This window comes from Zootoca vivipara, chromosome 7 (assembly GCF_965207765.1).
Source record: "Zootoca vivipara chromosome 7, rZooViv2.hap1.1, whole genome shotgun sequence".
In the NCBI taxonomy this organism is placed as follows: domain Eukaryota; kingdom Metazoa; phylum Chordata; class Lepidosauria; order Squamata; family Lacertidae; genus Zootoca; species Zootoca vivipara.
Genome location: NC_142590.1, coordinates 67,394,109 through 67,402,500, shown reverse-complemented (window position 1 = coordinate 67,402,500; position 8,392 = coordinate 67,394,109).

Below are 8,392 nucleotides of genomic sequence, written 5' to 3'. Positions count from 1 at the left end.
GCTTCCCACAAAAGGCAGCTGGGTGTGTGGGGTGTGTTTGTGTGCAAAGCTTTATTACTCAGCAACGTGGTGCCTGTAGGCAGCCTTTGTGGTGTCAGTACATTTGTGGAACAGTCCTATCCATTTGGGCTAATTTTATAAGAAAAAGAAACTGTGTGTGCCTGTTAGAATGAGAGGGCTATGGACCCTGTTATGCATCGTGGCACTGGGTCGCACATAGCCTTAAACCATACTGGAAGTTCTTCTGCTGTCCGAGTAAGAACAATGCCTTTTTGAATTAGGCTTTTCCTGGCTTTCATATACAGAAAGGGTCTTTAGCCCTCTTTAGGTGTTTGGGTGAGAGGATTTAGGTCACATTCACGCCATGTACTATGATACCACTTTGCAGAGTCATGGCTTCCCGCAAAGAATTCTGGGAGCTGTTTAAAGTTACTGAGGAGTTAAGAGAGCCACCTTATTCCCCTCCCACTACTACAATTCACAGAGCCCCCTGTGAAGAGGGATTGAGTGTTAAACCCCACTCTGAGAACTGTAGCTGTGTGAGGGTGATAGGGATCGCCTAGCAACTCTCAGCACCCTTAACAAACTGCAGCTCCCAGAATTCTTTGCGGGAAGCCATGACGGTTTAAAGTGCATTAAATGTATGGTGTGAATCTGGCCTTAAGCTCTGTAGGGGCTGTGCGTGTTGGTCTTCCAGCTATCGTGCATTCAGAGTGAAGGCGTGCAGGGATTCTAACAGTGGGATGTAGTTCAAATACCTTCCATTGTATTCCTGATTGCCCAGAGTTCCCAGTTGCCTAGAGGGTTGTAGCTGTGTCCTACTGAACATGGTTAGAATCCCCCCTCAGGCCCTCTGTGCAAAAATGCACAAAGAATAGATGAGGAAGGGGCAGAGGCAACTCTGCAGAGTATGAGTTCTTGGAAGTTCATCCACATGCCTGAAGATCCCTTTGTTGGAATCAGACAGCCAGTGATTTTATAAAGGTAGAGACTAGGCTGATGACTTTTTTACAACCTCATTTCCCTGTATCATAATTTGATGAGCTTTCATTAAAGATTAGATAAAATCTTACTTTCAAAGAGATTTGATTTTAAAAAAAACCTCACGCACAAAGTGATTTTTTAAAAAAATTATTTTTCAGTTTTTTGACCATTTTTGAAGTCACTGTAAGCAGATATAAAATTGAACCCAAGAGTCACATATATACAACATTATATAGGGTCATCAAACACACAATGAAGCTTTTTTTTTAGCTGCAGTAACAGTATAGACTCCGCTAGAGGACGATGTTTTGCTACCTCTCCTGTAGGTTCTTTTCCCAGCATGTCCGGCAGGGTCTGCTGGCTGAGTTTTGAGGTCCCCAAAAGGAGCTTTTACCTTGCGCAGGTGTGGCATTTGTATACCCTATGTTGCTAAGAACACTCCCCATTGTGGAATGTGATGTTGTGTCCAAATTTGATACGAAATATATATAGAATTCTTAATACAATTTTATGAAATGGTAAAATGGCATACAAAAAAATTAAAAACGGTTTGTGCGTAACCTTTTTAAATATTTCAATGGAATATACCTCATTAATAGGCAAAAGTTCATCCATTTGTGCTACAGGAAATAATTTTTGAGAAAAAAAATGAAAAAGTCATCACCCCAGTGGAGACACATACTGCCAGTCAGGCAAATACTATGCCTGCAACATGTGTTCTTCCCTCCTATGGTCACAGACTGTAGGTGACAATGCAGCTGAAACAACCAATACTTCAGAGTAACCATCCTGTGCCGAGGCTCTGTCGTCATTGCAAACGGAGAAGCAGCTAAGTCTCCTAGCCGTCTGATCACCTGCAAGTAGGTCCGTCTTGAAGCAAATATTAGGAGTTATCTTTTCCACAGAAAATACGCACATAAACACAGACACACGGGTGCCATGGTGTGTTATTTTAAATATCTACCCTAGGCTGGCCTTATTTTCTAGTTCAGATCACAATTAGCATTGTAGGACTTTGATCGCTTTCGCTTGAGCTACTTTCCTGTGCTACAGCTGTCCACAACCTGTCGCCTTCTAGATGCTTTTGGACTACAACTCCCATCATCCAAGGCCAAGAGGATGGTGGGAGTTGTAGTCCAAAATGTCCCCAAGGCAACAGGTTGGAGGAAGGCTACTCTGTTAGGTACAGAAGACTCTGGTCTGATTATCTCTCTTCATTAAGACGTGGATACCTTCTTGGAAATTCTGTTCCTCCTCAGGAAGGACCAGTGCACAGAGCAACAGGCTGTTGCCATAATGTGCCACTGCTTCCAAATGGCTTGTTGAGATGAGCTGTTCCTCTTGGTGTGCCTGTTCCATGTGCTGCTTTGCTGTTCTTGGTGGGGACTGTCCTTTTCCAAGGGTTTGCCCTGTTCCTGACTCAGAGCATGTTCCTTGATTCCCACAAAGTGCCTGATGTTTCCATAGCATAGCACGTTTCAGAGGCCTTTTGAGGTTTTGATACACTTAAGCTTCTCCCCAAACTGGTGATTGCAAAAGCCAGGATACAAATCAGTACCATAAAGCATCCTTCTGTTTTATTTATTAGCCTTACATCCACTTTTCCGCCCAACATTTGCCCTGTTGACACTTCTTGGTTTTGCTGATGGAACCCATTTGTTGTTGCCTGGTGAAATGTTGCAATGAGTAGCACAAAGCAGAAAGCTCAGCGGGTGTAAACATGTAAAGGAACAGCACCTCACAGCCTGTGAGATGTAGGTATGTGCCGTGCAAGTTGATCTTGCCTGGTGGAAGAGTCAGAGTCAAAGTGTGTGTGTGTGTGTGTGTGTGTGTGTGTGTGTGTGTGAATGTGAATATTTTCATAAAGTTCACCAGAGCCTCTTTGGTTGGAATGGTGGCCTATGGGCCTACAGAACTTTCAAGGAGTTGACAAGGGGGAAACCAGCCACTTAACTGTAGTGCTTAATATGTTTTTTGGGGAATCCAGGTAAACTCATGAATAAAAGAGCTAATGAATCAGGGGGCTGTTTTGAGAAAAGCCCTATATCTGATATTCCAGGTATCTTGAATTTAAGCATGGATGTCTAGCTACAGAAAGTTCTACTGGTATCGACCCGCGAACCTGTTGTGAGAAGTAGCAGCAGATTGGGGAGGGGGAGGAGGATGGGAGCAGGCTCTCTCCCTCCCTGTTTTTTTCCTAACCCAAGATGAGAGCACTTATAGAACATATATACCAATAGCTTTGAAAAGCCTTTATTTACTGGAGCAATGAAGTAAAAGCCTAGATTGTGTATGATTCTTCTTCTCCTTCCAGTACATCTCAGTTACTACTTCCAGTGAAAAGTATGGGCAAGTCCAAGTAGAGATTGGCTTTTGTCATGTTGTTTTATTAAAATTGGAAGCACAGCAGAGGAGAGGGGGTGTCTTCTGCCTCGGGAAGAGGGTGTGTGTAGTTTGTCTTGGAGGTGGGTGCTTAATGTATGGGGCTACGGAATCCCAAGCATTTTCAGAAAGCGATGGCATTCAGTTTGGGTGGCTAAAGGTTGCTGGGATATTGTGGTGGTTCTTAAGGATTGCACCTTTTCCTGTAAGTGCCAAGCCAGGAGCTCTGGGTCCTTCAGCAGCAAAGCACATAAGTGCATTGCAAAAACTCCTGCAAATCCCAGTGCCTGAACACTGAGGGCAATGCACCTCTTGTGTGCCTTGTTCATTATCTGTGCTTTTAGTTTTAATAAATATTTCTACTTCATTTTCTCTTTGCTCTGCAGTGTCTCTTGTTGTGATTTTTAGAACACTTGGTGACCTCTGTGGGTTTTTTTTAAATAAAGCCTTTTGTCCTGAGAGAGGGCTCCACTGTTCTGAACACTTCTGGGTTCTCTGCTTCATTCAGAAGTTCATCTGTGAAGTGGGATGTGCAAACACAGATTCAAAAGATGTGCACCTGGAAAGCCCATAAGCAAGTTCTTTTAGGACTGTTTTCAGCATGCAATTTCACATACATTTATTTGCCCAATATTGTGATAGTCACGGAGTTGGGTAAAGAACATTGCAGAATCCTGAAGCTATATCACTAGCAATCATATTCTGGGGCCCTTGCTTCTGTCTCCTGAGCTTTTCACCAGTCATTCCCCTCATATTTTCAAGTTCTCCTCACAGACTTAACACTCCCCCCCCCCATTTCTTTTTTTTAAAGCCTGACATTTCGGGGATATTTGCTCTCTTCTGCTTTGTTCTGTAAAACTCAACATTTTAATTGCTGCCGTCTTCCACTCCAGGTCACCCCCTTTTAATTGCTAATGCTCACTTAATGTTCCTAATATTTCAGCTGGGAATGAGCCACTAACGATGATGCCGGGGAGCTTCATAGCAGAGTGGGTTATTCAGAATCTTGTATGTACAGTTTTGTTGGCTTAATTTCCCTTGGAAAGTAAGCTTCGGTTGATCACCTAGGTACTCAGAAACACTCTTGCCGCTACTTGATAGCTTTCTGCTAAGTCTGTGACAATGCTGTTCTAGAAGGAATAATCTACATTTCACCTTTCAGTTCATGAGCATGTGATACTGCCTTATAATAATTCAGAGCTGTGCTTCGTATTTCCCAGGGGTTCACACCTCAAACCACTCTGAAGGCCTGTAAGGGATCCCAGTTCCCTCAGCCTCCCATGGGCAACCACAAGTTTAGGTAACGCTGCTTTAAAATTTTTGCTGCCACCAATTTACTCAGAATGTTTTAAAGGCCTCCTAGCAGCTGATACAGGAGGCTTAGGTTTGAGATGAACACAAGCCGTAGAGACGGGATGAATTTTAAGATTGTTGATTTATTAAAGAGTTGCTATGCACATATGGACTTATACAGTGGTACCTCGGTTTACAAACACAATTGGTTCCGGAAGTCTGTACTTAACCTGAAGCGTACTTAACCTGAATTGAACTTTCCCATTGAAAGTAATGGAAAGTGGATTAATCCGTTCCAGACGGTCCATGGAGTACTTAAACTGAAGCATACTTAACCCGAGGTATGAGTGTAATTGGTTCCAGAAGTCCGTACTTAACCTGAAGCGAACTTTCCCATTGAAGGTAATGGAAAGTGGATTAATCCGTTCCAGACGGTCCATGGAGTACTTAACCTGAAGCGTACTTAACCTGAATTGAACTTTCCCATTGAAAGTAATGGAAAGTGGATTAATCCGTTCCAGACGGTCCATGGAGTACTTAAACTGAAGCATACTTAACCCGAGGTATGAGTGTAATTGGTTCCAGAAGTCCGTACTTAACCTGAAGCGAACTTTCCCATTGAAGGTAATGGAAAGTGGATTAATCCGTTCCAGACGGGTCCGCGGAGTACTTAAACTGAAAATACTCAAACCGAGGCGTACTTAAACCAAGGTATGACTGTACTGAAGTCTTAAAGGTGGTTGTTGGCAATTTCTGAAGGTTCAAGTGACATTGTCGCTGGCCCTATCCTCTTAAGTGGCTTTTACCTCAGGCCAGATTCCCCAAACTTCCATCCCAACCAGTTAGATGCACAGCTCAGTCCATCTAGTGGGAACAATCTGCCTCTTTACCCCAAAGCTCCTCTACCGGTAGTTGTACCAGGGGTGAGAAAAAGGAGTTGGGTATCTTTGCTCAAATATGAAATAAAAGTAAGCAGCTGAATGAAAGAATGTCATAGCTGTTATATTTATATAAATGCTTGCATAGTTCCTGTTATGCATGCATCTCAAGGTGATGTGCAACAGATCATAAAATAAAGGTCAAATAATCAAATACGGTAAATAAAACGGTTAAAAACAAAACACTTAAAGTTCTACGGTGGCAGACTATCCATAGCCAGCAAAAGCATTCATTCAAGTACAGTAGACTTGCAACTTGCACCAGGGTTATGTTCTGAAGGATTTCAGTTAAAGTGTAGAGTCAGAATCGCCTCCATGTGACCATCCCTACCTTTCCAAAGATAATTTGTGTGATTTCAGCTGGCCAGCCATCAAGCTACGATTGCACAAGTTTCAGGTCGGCTGTTCTTACTCGTTCTGTCCTCCTAATGTAATCAATGCACTTCTCAGGGTGGCTTGCATCTTACTCAATATAACTTCATAGAAACAACAAAAACAGCTACAAAAATACAAGAGAGTGAGATGCAGGGATATTTTCAGTCTGACCAAGGATGAGTAGGCAACACTAGGGATCAATCACGTTCTTAAATAACAGTTGCCTACTCTACAAATGCAAGATAGAATTATTTCTAATGAAACGGGTGCAGTATGTGTGCAGCTCCAGCAGATGTCAGCATTTGGAAGCGAGGGACGTCAGCAAAGGGGAGAAATGCGTTTAAAGTACTGCGGAGAGCCTAAACCACAGCATTCATTGAATGTCTTCTAATGCTTGGTGGACTCAAGGCTGTGTTTTCTGTGGGCTCTGTGCTTTTAATTTAATTCCCGAGTGCCAACTTCTGATGGGAGTTTTCTGAACCACAGGTCAAAATACAGATTTGTAAATCGAAGCTATAAGATTCCTAAAAGACCTGCGTCTAAGCATTTTAGAACTTTAAGAAGTGCCCTTTGTCAGGCTGTTTGCCCATCTAGCTCAGTATTGTCTATTTTGACTGGCAACAACTGCTGAGGAGGCCTGGGACACTCGGAGGTCTTTCCCAGTGGAAGGGCCGTAGCTCAGTGGCCGAGCAGCTGTTTTCAACACAGAAGGTTCCATGTTCAATCCCTGATGCCTCCATGCAAGGCTGGGAGAGACCAGGGAGAGCAGCTGCCGGTCAGTGTAGACAATACTGAGCTATATGTAGGGCTGGGCAATATCTGGTTTTCAACACTGCAATATATCACCAGCTAAACATCGCAATATATTGGTATATCACAATGTCTGGAATATGTAGAGAAATTGACTGGCTTCAGGGTTTTTCCCCACATTGTGATTTTTCCATAGTGCACGTGCACATGCGCGCGCGCACACACACACACACACACACCATGACTGGCAATATATTGTCGGGTCAAAAATTATGAAACCGATATTGCGATAGGGACTTCAAACCAGTTTTGGGTGATATATCGATACATCGCCCAGCCCTAGCTCTATTCACTACTTGTCTGAGTCAAGCTGCGTACATGCCAAAATGTTTTCTTTTTTTCAAATTCAAACTCAGATCAAATTCATTTACAAAGTACAAACTCAAAAATACAGATTCAAATAAAAAGATATTTACTGACAAAAGAAGAAATACCCTTTACCCACCCTTTCTCACCATCCACCCCGTGCTAACTTCCAGCCTATTCTCTATTTCGGTTTACCGTACATATCCAAATTTCTTTTGTATGCCTTTTGCATATTAATTTCATTCTGTTTATTTTGCTTGAGCCCTTCACCTGTCTGCTAAAAGATCAAAATTTTCCACAATTTTTGTTTTGTATTCATCAAATTTCTTCCAATCTTGATCAATGTTAATGTGCAGATGGGTCACACTAAACAGATTGTTCCATGTTTTCTTTTGTGCACACATGTGTATCTCAATGTTTCCAATCCACACTAGTGGTGGTGCTTTATGAGATGAATTTGCACTTTTTGGTGTTTTGCACTTTTTGGTGTTGTCGCCTCCTCTCAGGTACAGTCGTACCTTGGAAGTCGAAGGGAATCCGTTCCGGAAGTTTGTTCGACTTCCAAAACGTTCAGAAACCAAAGCGCGGGTTCTGATTGGCTGCAGGAAGCTCCTACAGCCAATCAGAAGCTGTTTGGGTTCCAAAGAACGTTCGCAAACCAGAACACTCACTTCTGGGTTTGCGGCGTTCGGGAGGCAAAACTTCTGAGTACCAAGGCGTTCAGGATCCAAGGCAAGACACTGCTACTTTCCCACCCTCCCTGAGTTCTGGAAACCCGAGGACCAATACTTGGAAGAGGACAATATTGTAGATGACACAACAAACCATGCAACCATGGACTGCACCAAAGCCACTTTAAACTGCCATGTGTGCACAGCCACTATAAGGCAGTTCCCTATGTTCTGTACCTGCTAGTTTAGTCATTTAACTAGAAATGCCAAAGATTAAACCTGGAACCTTCTGCAAGCAAAGTGCATGTTCTACCAGCAACCCCTCCTTTTCTACATTTGCATTCATGAAACAGTTTGATTAAAATAGCAATGCTTAGTGCATCAGGTTATGACACAGAATAATTTTCAACTATGCACCTTTAAGTAGGAAAAAAAAGACAGAAATTCACTGGTGCATCTTTTTAGTTTAGGGATACTGGGATGGGAAAAGCGTCATTCTACATCTGCACTAGATTTTTGGCAGAGCTAGCAAGCCTTACCCTATATGAATACAATTCAACAGGAGTTCTAACATTTTATTATTATTATTATTATTATTATTAATTATTTATTATTATTTATTATTTATTATTT